The sequence below is a fragment of the Vicugna pacos genome, chromosome 11 (assembly GCF_048564905.1).
Source record: "Vicugna pacos chromosome 11, VicPac4, whole genome shotgun sequence".
NCBI classification, from domain to species: domain Eukaryota; kingdom Metazoa; phylum Chordata; class Mammalia; order Artiodactyla; family Camelidae; genus Vicugna; species Vicugna pacos.
This window is the reverse complement of record NC_132997.1, coordinates 19,538,718-19,552,714: the sequence shown is the minus strand read 5'-3', so window position 1 is coordinate 19,552,714 and position 13,997 is coordinate 19,538,718. Positions and strand designations below refer to the sequence as shown.

Sequence of the window (13,997 nt, the reverse complement as noted above, 5' to 3'; positions counted from 1 at the left end):
CTGAGACAATCAATCCGCGATGCCGTTTCTCGGCTTTTTGTTGTGTGAGTTTAATAGCTTTCAATCAAGTGTTCTGATACTTGTTTAGGAAGTACCCTAGAAGGATGTACTATAATGAATAAGCTACTTTCAGAGGATCATTGACTATAAATCTCGGTACCAAGCAGGTACGCAGCTGTACTTCCTTTGTGATTTTAATCCCTTTGATTTTTCCTGGGAACGATCCTCCCAGCGGGCGCCATGCTTGGTCAGTATTCCATGGACTGGGGGTGTCGCTGTAGAATGGGAGACCCTGAGAACCAAGGGCAGCGCTTGTGGTGTTACTGGGCCGTGGGTGCGTCCGCGGGGACAGCGGGCTCACGGAAACCCCAGGTTCAGCGCCAGAAGCGGGCGGTCTGTGTGGGAGCGCATCAGCTCCTCGAGGCGGGGAGTGGGGTGAGAGCAGTTAGGCAGGCGGGTTTTCTTTGTGATGTGGGTCTTAATTACCAGGCTCCCGTAGATAATGCATTCGGCTGAATTACAGCTGGGCCCCCGAACCAGGGCCTCGTCTAGACATTTCAATTTTCCATAATCCACCTCAGTAAAGATTTTAAGGCAAGCCTTAGCTGGAAACCAGAACATATCATTTTGATTAAGGTTGTAGACTTAACAAAGATCAAAAGCAGGGCCCCAAACTCCCCGTGATGAACACACTGTGACATCGCCCGGAAGCAGTTTTGATAGCTCTTGAGCCAGAAATTTACATGTCTTTTTAAGTTAAGATGATACAGTGCTACCTGGTGGTGCCACCCCTTCTGGAAAGTGATTGGGTTTTATGCCAAGTAACTCTGCTATACCCTGTCTGAATCCTCTATCTGCTCATTAGGGAAAATCAAGAACCAGAAAGGGTGTATACCCTCCCTTAAAGCAAGTACTTCCATCTTCAAGCAAGTGTTTGTTCTGCAAAAGCCTCTTTGGACCACCCCAGCTAAATGCAGAGTTCCCCTACCTGTGCCCAGAATGACCCACTGTGCTGTCAATGGTCCCGATGAAAACTCTGCCTCTGCACAACCAGGGAGGCAACAGAAACACCATGCTTTTAGGCCTCCACATAAATCATAGGCTCTGTGTGTTTGTTTTTTAAAGTGCAAACACAAACAAAACAAAACAGGAAAACTAAGCACGGCAGCTTGCTGGGTTGCATGTGAGCTCTTGGTTGTGGGCAGTAGGAACAAAAGTGGGATCTTACAGCATCTTTGAATAGCAGGCAAGTGGCTCCACCCAATTATCCAATCGGTTGGACAACACATTGGGCTCCAGATACTAGGAATTTGTATTTCTTTTGTCCATGCCATACTTCCCAAGGTCAGGGATTAATACATCACAACAAACTTATCCCTTTTGCCAAGGACATGTGGAAGTGTCCCTGAAGCAGCACTTTAGAGGGAAATATCCAATTCCCCTTTCTTGGTAGGTCAAGCTGGCTGGACCAACATGCTCGGCTAACAGCGGTGCTTGCCCAGACCTTGCAGGGCAAGGGGATTCCTATCAGAGGTAATCTGGAGTGGAAGAAGGTAGAGAAGAAAGCCAGGTCCTGAGGTCAAAGATGCAAATAACACAGAACAGGGTAGGGGTGGGCTGGGTAGATAAATAGCCATATTACCATAAGGCAAGATGCCATGTATAGAGGATCCAACAGGAGGAAGTGAGGAACACTGGAGAGGACGGAAGTGGGATGATCTGAGAAGTCTTCATGGAAGAAGTGGTACTGGAATAATACTCAGCCATCAAAAAGAATGAAATAATGAAGATGTGGGTGTGTGTGTGTGTGTGTGTGTGTGTGTATACACACAAGAGAATATTACTGTCATAAAAAAGAATAAAATATTACCATTTGCAGCAACATACATGGACTTAGAGATGATCATACTAAGTGAAGCAAGTCAGAGAAAGACAAATATCATATGATATCACTTACATGTGGAATCTAAAAAAAATGACACAAATTAATGTATTTACAAAACAGAGACAGACTCAGAGACATAGAAGACAGACTTATGGTTACCAAAGGGGAGGTGGGGGAGGGATAAATTAGGAATTTGGGAATAACAGATATATACTACCATATATAAAATAGACAAACAACAAGGACCTACTGTATAGCACAGAGAACTATATTCAATATCTTGTAATAACTTGGAAAACAACCTGGAAAAGAATATATATATGTGTAACTGAATCACTTTGCTGTACACCTGACACATTGTATGTAAGTCAACTAGAGAAGTGATATTAGAACTGACAGGAAGGATGTGGACAGTTGCCCTGGAGTATCTGGTACTACTGAGAAGGCCCTTTGGGCGAGGCGAATCAGTAGTATGCATAAACTCATACATATCGACATGTATACATTGTATTTAGGCACAGTGAGTATTTTAGACAGAGAATAGTGTACTTTATATTTGGGGAAAGGCTAGTGTTTGGGAACAGAAACAGGAGGATGATGGTAGGGAGTAGAGAAAGATAAGTGGAGAAAGATAAGATGATGAGAAAGATAAGATGGAAGGATAATCCTTTCAGGGAACTATATTCAGTATCTTGTAGTAGCCTGTGATGCAAAGAGTATGAAAACGAATGGAAGTATGTGCACGTATGACTGAAGCAGTGTGCTGCACACCAGAAACTGACACCACTGTGTAAACTGACTATACTTCGATAAAATATTTTTTAAAAGTCAGTTGAAACATAGCTATAGGCATTTCTTCTGTAATGCAATAAGGATGTTCCTGAAAAAAAAAAGATAGGCTAACTCCTTGTAAAGGCTCTGACTGGCATGCACAGGAAAACAGCCTTAGAACTATTGACCGCTTCTAACCTGGTGCTGGGACTAGACCCCGTCCACAGCAGGGGTCTCTAATCGTGAGCCTGCAGAGCCAGGCTCTTAATGTGAAAGATGAAGAAGCCCCTTGAAGATGGTGACGAACTTCAGCATCTAAAGGGGGCCGTGCTGCCCAGCTCCAGGGGATTTTTATCATTTGAGAATATAGGCCAATGTTCTCAGCTCTTCAAGAAAAATCTTATGAAAACATACCTGACATATAACATTGTGTAAATTTAAGGTGTACAACATGTCAACTTGACACATTTTATGATTGCTATTGTAGTGATAATTTAGCACCTCTGTCATGTTACATAACTATCATTTCTTTTTAATGGTTGGAATAATTTTTAGTCTCTTAGCAAGTTCAATGATTAAAATACAATATTGTCTACATCCACTACACTATACATCACATCAGATTTTTAAGACTTTAAGAAGCCAGAAAGCCAGCTACACAAAACTTCTAATTTTTCAGTGTTGGCAACTAATTTAAAGCCAAAGTTTTCAACAGTTTGTTGGCCAACAAACAGTATTTCTAAAGCTGAATTTGAGGGCATCTAGATTTTTAATCAGCACTAAACAATGCTACAAAAAGTACATAAATTACACATGTGTTACCTGTTTTTGTTGTTTAATCACATTAAATTTTTAAACCAGATTTGAAAACTCAAAGTATTTAACAATCTATTAATGGCAACTCAGCTCAGGAGGCAGGCTCCACATATTGAGTCTAAAGTTAGACGTCTGGTCCTAGGACTGAAACTTATTTATTCAGTGACCTTGAATAAGGTCATTAACCAGAAGTTCACCTCAGCAGCTGGGTCTGCAATACAAAGGTAGCACCTGCTAAGCTGCTGTGAGAAGAGCTAACCAAAGGGATTTAATACAGTTAACTCCCTTCCCAAAAGTGACTCAAGAATTTGGGGTACCCTCTGTCTGTAATTTTAAACTCTGTCTCATTTGGACAGTTCCCATGAATTTTGCCAAAATTATCAGCATTCTCTGAAACCTAAAAATGACAGTTAAGCACCATTAGCTGAATACAACCTTTTGCAACATTGTGAAACAAAAACCAAAACAAAATCCTGTTATTCCTCTTATAAATTACAACACAGGTTTTCCTGGAAACAATAGTTCTGTTTGAGTCCATTGTTTTTCAGTCTTTTAAGCTCTGACACTAACTTCCTTACAAAGCACAGTAGAAAAGTGAAAATGTAGTCAATATTTTAAGCCTCAGAAGCAAATGAGTTGGTGGAAGAAACTAGTATTTACTCCTTTGCTTATCCACTCATGTCTGTATATGGTCCTTGAGTGGAAGCTATGAAGAGTGCTCATTTATACATGCCTTACTCGGGGAATGCACTCAGTTATGTATGATGGGCTCTTTTTAACTTTGATGCCAAAGTACATTTAATGTTTTTATGCAGTATTTAATCAACCTAGATGTGTGCTGCACAGATACGCAAAATAATTATAAATTTAACAGGGTCAGTCCAACTAATAAATTTATACATGCCAAAGTTGTTGTTTGATACATGGTACCATATTTTCCCTACTCATCCATCTGAAATTCTTCTTCCATTTGCTATGGTTTAGTGTGGGTCCTTAGTACCTCCTTCAGTATCAAACAACCTATTAATGGCATTAAAAACAAATCCTTATGTTTCTCATTTGCAAACTTTGTGGGTTTTCTTCAGCATTAAAAATAAATTGAGGGGGGAGGGCATAGCTCAGTGGTAGAGTGCCTGCTTAGCATGCATCCTGGGTTCAATCCCCGGTACCTCCACCAACAAATAAATAAATAAATACATAAATGTAATTACCATCCCCCCAAATTAGTTGATTTCTCCTCTTGAATCTCTATGGCTATTTTCTTAGAGGAATACACAGCATTGATCTTACAAAATCAATGTGCATACTTCACTTTTGTGCATCAGAAGTACTGTGACATGTTCTCCAATTCATCCTCACTGTTCACCTCTGCCCCTTCCTCTTCAGTGACAAATCACCTTCTCCAGTAATTCTGCCCTTTTTTGCTCCATTCTTATCTGCTCCCTTTTCTCGGCATCCCCAGCTTCACATTGACCTGACACATTTGGCATCTGTGTGCATTTCTGGCCCTCCAGCCTCCTGCACGCGGCTCATGCATGACTCTGCCCAAGCCCATCCTCTGACTGTGCGCTTTGTCTCCCTTGCCCACTACAAAAACCCTCCCTTGTTTTTATTGACCTTTATGTCCAGAACTGCCTCCCATGAACATTCATAAACCTCCTTACTATGCTCCCTTGGGTCATTTCTCCAGCAGGGCTTCCTAAGCTGCAGGCAGCCCCACTTCTGTGTCTGCCTCTCACACTCTTACTGTTCCTGGCTTATTTGTAGCAAATCACTTTTCTCCCTGGAAGATTTTATTTGGAGCCTTAATTTTTTTCTGGATACTTTCTTTATAGAAATATTCAAGGAAATTGCAGCAGTATATATTAAATAAACATAATAATAAACATAAATGCATAATTAAATTTTTTTTAATTTTATTTTTTATTTATTTGTTCATTTTGAAGTGGAGGTAATTAGGTTTATTTATTTTTAATGGAAGTAGTGAAGATTGAACCCGGGACCTTGTGCATGCTAGGCATGCACTCTACCACTGAGCTATATCTCCCCACTGTAATATTTATTTTTAACTAAGTTATGCAGACCCTTGGGCAGGGGTAATAATACTATTGCCTGATGATTATATTATATGGAGCAATGATGGCAGAACAAAATTGTTTCTCTTACAAGAGAAACTTACATCTTTGTTATATAGTATTTTAATTAACACTGTAATCAGGAATTTTGAACTTTTTAATAAAGATGTCAAGTCAACATTTAGAATGTTTAAAGTTAATCTTCGTTAAAAAGGTTTTTTAAAGCTGCTTTTATCATAGATGTCAGAATACATGATTTTTAGAATCTTTAAGTAGTTTCACTCTGTATAGTATATGAGACTTGAACTGAATGAAAATGTATGCTTTTAAATATCTCTGAAGGAAAACACTATTATGATGTCCATTTCAACGAGACTATTTTACTAAACTAGCTTTTGGAGAAACCATTTGTCACCTCCTTGGTGCGATAAAACTTCATGCAGTTTCCAAAAACTGAAATTCTGTATCTGTCTACATCCCCGGTGACCAGATATGAACTGATGCAAAAATAACAATAATCCATAGAAATTACAGGCTTTGAACTCACTGCACTAAGGTCCTAAGGCAGGCTGCTGAAGCTCTCGATGTATGATAGCTCCCAGTCTTGGAAAAGATTGATGCTAAATAAGTAGTTCACTGCATTGCCTAAAGGCTCAAAAAAGGCCCTTTGTTCTCAACTACAAAAATCATGAAAAGAAAATGTGGGGTTTCAAGGTCTTCATTTTGTCTCCTCAAATATTCCATCAAGCATGACCTCCCCTCTTTAAACCACAGTTGCATGACACTCAGTCACACTCACGCAGTTCACTGCACAGTCTTTTCTTTCTCTGTGTCTTCCTGCCACAGTTTTATGTGCATTGCTGGGGGCAGGGACCAGGACATCAGTGCAGTGCAGATGGGAGGCACGTGAATTTGTTCAACAAAAAACTGCTTCATATCTCCTATGCTCCAGGCACTGTGACTACAGACACAGCGCTGAACAAGACAAGGTCCTGCTCCCAGAGAACCGAAATCTAGAGGGAGACAGACAGGCAAGCTAACAGGCAAGCTTAAGATGTGGTGTGTGACCACTGCAGCAGCGCGGGGGCCTAAGGCACATTCGGAGGGGTCTGAGCTGGTCGTGTAACCAAGCGAGATCCTTCCCCATCTGCCCTCTGTAGCTCCTCTCGGAAGACCCAGGGAATAGTCTCTGATGCTTCCCTGAGGCATTTTACAGACTGAAATCCCCCCTCCCACTAAATGGATGACACTAACTACTTGACAATCATGAGCACATGACCCCCTGGCCTCCTGGAGCCTAAGGATGGATGACGTTAACCCCGGTGACCCCGCCCTGTGACCTCACCAGCAACCAATCAGAGGACTGTGCACAAGCTGGTCACAAGCCCTGCGACCTCCCTCATCCGGCCTTTAACAATGTTTTAGTGAAACCCTTCAGGGATTTCAGGGCTTCAGAGCAGGGGCCGCCCCTGCTCCTTGTACCAGGGCCTTTTCCACAAACACGGCACCTTCCCTCACCGCTGCCCCGCGTCAGTAGATGGGCTTCACTGCACGCGGGCGGGTGGTCCCGAGTTTGGTTCAGTGACGTTGGAAAGAGTCCAGAATGAGCTCTGGATGAAGTGACTTCTAAGAAGCATCTGGAGATGAGGAAGACTTAGCTCAGTAAACAAGGGCTGGGGGAAGCAGAGGACTTTTCCAGAGAGTTTAACTTGCATCGCAGGGGTGAGAAAGAACACAGCACATTAAAGGAATGTTGACTGGGAAAAAAAATGCACTACCTAAAAGCTGAGAATGATGTATTACTAGGCAGACATTTCTGAGGACTTAAGCCCAGGAGGGTGCCTCTCAGATCACTCTAAGAGATTGCTCTGAAGAGGCAGGGGAGGAGCCAGGATTTTTGCCACTAAGACCAGGTTTGGAACATCAAAGAATTACTGTTAGTTAAAGAAAACCAGATATCTCAAGTTAAGGAATTTAACTTATCTATGTATGGGAAGGCGCAAGAGTCTGGGCTCATTGAAAATATCCCTTTGATGTGCAACTTAGCCATCCAGGACTAGTGTCCTGAGCTTCCCATCCTGCATTTCCTGAGGGAGCACCTTGTGGGCCGCTGCAGTGGCCGAGAGCATGACAGCACGTGGCCTGCTTGTCTCCATCCTGCGTTCCCTCTGCCTCACCCTCGGGGGTGGTGGGAGTGGCTGATGGCTTGATGGCTGTGACATCCTTTGTTTACTGGTGTGACAGTAAGTTTCATTACAGGAACAATAAATACTTCAGTATATTTGGAGTCTGTAGAGGCGGTGTGGATTGGACATGGGGAATGACATTCTAAGAAATGAGCAGAGGCCAAGAGACACAAGAAGAAATTTGGTCTGGCATCTTCAGGATAAGGGAGAATTGGGAGAGGTTCTAAGCTAGTGTGTGACGATCGATCGATTGTGGCTGCACTGTAGGGAGGTGGATGGAGGGAGGCCCGGCAGGGGTGGCAGCAGCCCTGGGGAGAGCAGGCAGGCCCGCACTGGGTAATGGTGGGGCCTGGAGAGAATTGGTTTCACTCGCTTCTTATGTGGCATGTGGCATAAGTGGAAAAGACGGTGCACTTATGTGTGCAGGATGTGGGGGAAGGAGGCGGGTCAAGAGGGCACCCGCATTGCCAGTTTAGACAACTGGATGTAGGCTTACAATCCTAGAGCAGTGCTGGAGTCCTCAGGTGTGGGCCAGCAGCATTCACACCACCTGGGCGCTGATGGAAAATGCAGATTCCCCGGCTTGACTCCAGACCGGGAGAATGAGCAATCTGTGGGGAGGGGACCAGTAGTCTGTGTTTCACAAGGTCAGGTGATCCTGATGCATGCTTATGTTTGAAAAGCAATGTTTTAGCTCATGGGCCTTCCAACTATTTTGCTCAGGATCCTGAAAAATGTTTGCAAAAATATGTACAATTCATGTATTTTAAATTTGATATCCAGATGTTTTCTTTTTAAGTATAGTAGTTGCAAAGGATGTAATTTCCATCATATTAAAAATATTGTATCTTTTCAATACAGTCAATGAAATCAAAATACTGTAGCAGTTTGGTGCCCACCTCCACACACTGAGAAGGTAAACAGCTAAAACAAGAAATGAACAAACTCTTTTTTTAAACAATTTAGCAATTTCAAAATGCTTCATTCCTCAAACATTCATACCCTTTTAATTTCCGAGTTTTATACTACATTCTGTTAGTCAATCTACTATACTTATCTGCAACAAAAATATGACTGTAATAAAATATTCATCCTCAATCTAGATATAACTGTTTTATTACATAGTTGATAAAAGAGCATAACCTTTTATAATTTTGATAGTAACTATTAAACATAAGTAAAACATTATTGAAACATATCTCTTAATGAGATGAGTAGAACTTTACAGTTTAATTCATGTATCTATAGATAAATGTGACATATTAGTAAGACAAACGTCAGCATCAGTTCAATTCATATTTGACTTTTTCTAATGCAAATTTAAAAAAAACCCGAACACCCTATTCATATAATAAACAGAGGGAATGAAAGGAGTTTTATTATAGAAATTCTGCCTAATTGTTCTGAACTCTTTCCAGGATGTATGCCAAAATATCACAGAATAACCTTGCATCAAAAATGTTTAGTGCTGTAGTTCCCCTCTGCAATTCTTTTGAAAGCAAAGGAGTAGAAATTCCCTGACTTACAATGGAATTTACAACTCAGTCTCTGAAGTTATCAGAATTTTTCATGACATCTCGAGTATACAAACAGACAATGGCCAGACCGTATGTGACCACAGTACTCTGACCCACAACCTCTGCAGAAACCCGTCCAAGAAACCAAACCACAACCTCTGTAGCAACTGGCCCAGAACAATCAGGACTGTGAGGTGGCCAGCGACTTCAGCTTCCCTATTCCTGCCACCCCTGCTCGCCTTTCAACTCAGGGCTAACTGGAGAGTCAGGTACAGGCGTACCTTAGAGATATTGTGGATTGAATTCCAGACCACCTCAATAAAGCAAAAAAAAGTGAGTGAGTTGCACGAATTTTTTGTTCCCCAGTACATATAAAAGTTATGTTTAGACTATGCTGTAGTCTGTTAAGTGTGCAATAGCATTGTCTTTTAAAAAAGCACATAGTTTCATTTAAAAATACTTTATTGCCAAAGATGTCAAAACAATTACCACAGCAACATCACAGAGCACTGATCACAGATCACCATAAATAATGAAAAAGTTTGAGATATTGCAAGAATTACCAAAATGTGGCACCATGCCCAAAGTGAGCAAAAGCTGTTGGAAAAAAATGACACTTGTTCGATGCAGGGTTGCCACAAACCTTTAATTTGTAAAAAATGCAATATCTGCAGAGCACAATAAAATGAAGCACCATGGAAGGAGATGTGGTTGTCTGCCCCTGACACCAGTCCCATAAGATGCCCATCTCCAGTGTCCCCGGGGCCGACAGCCTCTAATCAGAGCACACCTGAAGATTTCCTTTTCCACCACGAAGCTTTCCCTCTCCTTCGTCTGACTTCCAGTCTCTACCAAATGCAAGTCATGTGGCGGAGTCCCTTGCCAGAGCAAGCTCTCAAAAAATAGCCTGTGTGTTCTCACTTGGATGCTGTATTAGTCAGAGTTTTCCAGTGAAACAGAACCAAAGGAGATACATATATAACTCTATAGAAAGAGATTTATTATAAAGGATTGGATCATGCAGTCATGGAGGCTAAGTCCTACCATGTGCTGTCTGCAAGCTGGACGCCCAGGAGAGCTGTGGTGTAGTTTTAATCCACATCCAAAGGTGAGAGCCAGGAGTGCAGAGGTCCCACAGCAGGAGAGGATGGATGTCCCAGCTTAAACAGGGAGAGTAAATTCACCCTTCCTTGCCCGTCTTTGTCCTATTCTTGTCCTCAGAGGCTTGGATGATGTCCACCCTCACTGCTGACGGTGATCTTCGTTACTCAAAAGTCTACTAATTCAAATGCTAACCCCATCCTGAAACACCCCTACAAACACCAGCAATGTTTGCCAGCTGCCTGGCAGTCCCCCAGCCCAGTCAAGGTGACACAAAACCAGCATCTCAGATGTTCTTTATCTTCACACTCACTTCTCCACCAGCCACATCTGGAATTGTCCCTCATTGGACGTGCCAAGGCTGTTACCCACTGGGAGCAAAGCCACACATGAAGATTTAGGCTGGGTAAGAGCTCTGCTGTCTTTTGTAAAGAGAGGAAAGGGTAACCGTGAAAGGGAGGTGGAGGGGAAGGGAGGACATCCTGACTCCGAAGTGTGGCCTCAGACGGATAATCTTAGAGAGGAATACACACAGAAGTTTAAGATCAGGAAGATGGCTCCTAAAAACGCACTTGCCCCAGAAGCCTTTGGAAAGTCTTCAGTTATTCCCGAAGACAGGCTGCCACAATGAAGACTACTAATCTAGAGCAAAGGTGGAGGGCTCCCTTAAGCCAGGGGAGAGAGAACGGAAAAACATGGGGGTCCTTGCAAGTCAGCATGTCTATTTGAGCTGTCATGGTCTCTCTGCCTGCTGTGCTTTCCATAGCAGGCTGGTTCTTTTTTTTTTTTTCAAATTTTTAAAATAAGGTCATTTTTCACTTTTGGGGGGGAAGGAGGTGGATGTAATTTGGTTTATTTATTTATTCATTTATCTTAATGGAGGGACTGGGGATTGAACCCAGGATCTCATACACACTAAGCATGTGCTCTGCCTCTGAGCTATACCCTCCCCCCAAAGCAGGGTTCTTCCTTGAGTTCACATCTCAACTGAAAAGCCATCTCTACAGAGGAGCTGCCCTGACCACTCCCTCTTAAGTCGCTGTCTAGTCCATTGTCGTATATTCTCGGCACAGCATTTTTTACTGTCTGATTTTCCTCCCTCCCTCCCTCCTCTTCCCTCTCCTCTCCTTATTTCTCTGTTGATTTTTCCCAGCTTGAATGTCAGTTCCTTGCAGGAGCCACTTTACCTTGCAAGTCTGGTTACAGGGCTTAGCTCGTAGTGTGACATCCAATATATATTTGCTGAATAAATAAATGTCAAGAAAAGAATGTCAAGAAGTTGGGGATATTTCCATTGGGTGGGTTGTAATTTCTTTGTGAACTAGGAGGCCAAAGCATTTGTTGAGAGTAAAGATGAAATGGTGGGGGGGCACATTGAAAGGAGTGGAGTTTGGAGGGTGGGAGTGGAAGAGAGTTAGGACAAAAAGCATAAATAAATGGTTCGGCAGCATTTAGACCCCGAAATACTGAAGATACAGATGATGGCATCAAAGAACGAATGAGAGCATGTCGGTTACTTGCCACTGTTTTGAAACAGATTTCTGATAAACTGAGCTAAGTTGAGTCACACAGTATCTGTTACAGACAGGATAATGGCCCCTCAAAGATGCCCATGAGAATCCCAGAACCTGTGAATATGGTATTTCACATGACAAAAGGGACTTTTGTATAAGTGATTAAAGTCTAAGGGACTTGAGATGGGCAGAGTATCCTGGATGACTCAGGTGGTGCAGTGTAGCCACGAAGGTCCTTCTTAGTGAAAGCAGGAGGCCGCGGAGTCAGAGTCAGAGAAGAAGACACGAGGACAGAAGCAGTGGTGGGAGGGATGGAGGAAGGGGCCATGAGCCAAGGAATGGAGGTGGCCTCTAGGAGCTGGAGAAGTCAAGGAAACTAACTCTCCCCTGGAGCTTGACAAAGCAGCAGCCCTGCCCATACACTGGTTTTAGGACCTCTGAACTCTTAAACTGTAAGATAATATGTTTTTGTTGATTTAAGCCCTGAATTTGTGGTAATATATTACAGTAGCAATAAGACATGAACACACTCACTCTTTCCATTTTATGTAGACAGTGCTCCTCAAACTGCAATGTGCAGCCATCTGGGATCTTGTTAAAATGCAGCCTCTGATTCAGTGGGTCTGGCATGGTGAGGCTGGGACTCTGCACCTTTGGAAGGTGTCCAGAGGGGGCTGGGCTGTTTGGCCGGGAACCACGCTCTGAGTAGGAAGGATCCAGAAGGCAATGTCAAGACCAAAGAGAGAAATAGTTCCTGTGAGCACATGGCCTGTGTCTTTCATCTGCTTAGTCTCCCCGAATTTACATGTTGTGATTGTATTTTATAAGCACAGAGCTGCCATGAGGTAGATTCTGGCATCATCCTCTTCTACTGATGAGTAAAGTGACATTCAGAGAGGGTGGGCAGCTGGCCCAGGCTGCACAGCTGCTCGGCTGAGTTTGGCTTATGTCAGGATCAGGACTTGAGCTCAAGTTCCTTCTTTCCAACTTCTTTTCACTACAGCAAAGATAATGTGTAAAATCAAGATGCAGAAACAACCCATGAATTCAGAAGCCTCAGTGTTACTCAAGCACAGGGCGCACAAAGGCCCCGTGGAATCTAACTGATGCAAGAATGGGTGGGAAGGACAGGTGAGCTGTTACATGTTGTTTTCACTTTGACACTTGACCAAAATCCTAACCATGCTTCAGGCCATCTCAGATGCACTTTTAGTGTGAGGCGCATTGCTTTGATACAAGTATCTTGATAATGAATTAATAGAAATGTGAGTCATTTTGTCACACTCTGCCACCTTTTTCAGAAACTTTGTATTGCATTCAGCATATATTGAGCACTTACTGTGTGCCAAAGCATTCTGCCAGACACTACAGAATCAAAAATAAATGAGACATTCTCCCTGTGCTTTGGAATTTCTCTGTAAGATATTAAAGAGGTAAATGCAAAAAAAAAAAAAAAACCCGAAGCCTATCTGTTGATCAATACAATTACAGAAGGTTGAAAGTTTCAAGGAAGGGTTGGCTTCCAGGCGTGGCAGTTACGCAGTTTGGGGAACCGTTGGCCTGGTGGTCTCCCGGTGGTCCCGGCCACCTGGGAGGAGGAGGGTTTGAGCACGAGCACTGCAGAAGGGGACACCCTGGTATCAGTGGATTGTGAAGCTTTTGGGAAGGTGCGTGGGGAGTTCTTCCGCAAGGACACTCAGGCTGAGGGTGAGGTGCTTGGATGAGTTAGCTGGGTCCAGAACACTGACCAGGGCACAGTGCAAGCACAACTGCAAGATCCCACCTCCCAGGTACAACATATGCAGACGTGGCATGAGGCAAGAGGCAGTCCCAGATCGCACATCAACAGCGCAAGCTTCAACAATGAGAAAGTCACCTTAAAGTTGGATTACTCAGATTTCCAAATTGTGAAATAATTGTCTGAATTGAAATTTTCTAAGATACCCAGTGGTTTTGTTTTTTTATTGTTAATAGAGATAGAGCTATTCTGTGTTCAATATTAGAATCGGTCAATAAGTTATTTTAATATCAGATATTTGATAGTTACTGTATGTTATGTGTATGATGGAAGGGTTACAACTGTACACAGTTCTAATCAATAGAAACAGAGAAGCTTCTGTGTAGGAAACTTA

General features: G+C 42.7%; 1 pseudogene; it reads left to right on the top strand.

The window, feature by feature from the left end:
- The first annotated feature begins 240 nt into the window (after positions 1 to 240).
- Positions 241 to 13,781, top strand: LOC140699885 (acylphosphatase-1 pseudogene; annotated as a pseudogene).
- The last annotated feature ends 216 nt before the right edge of the window (positions 13,782 to 13,997 follow it).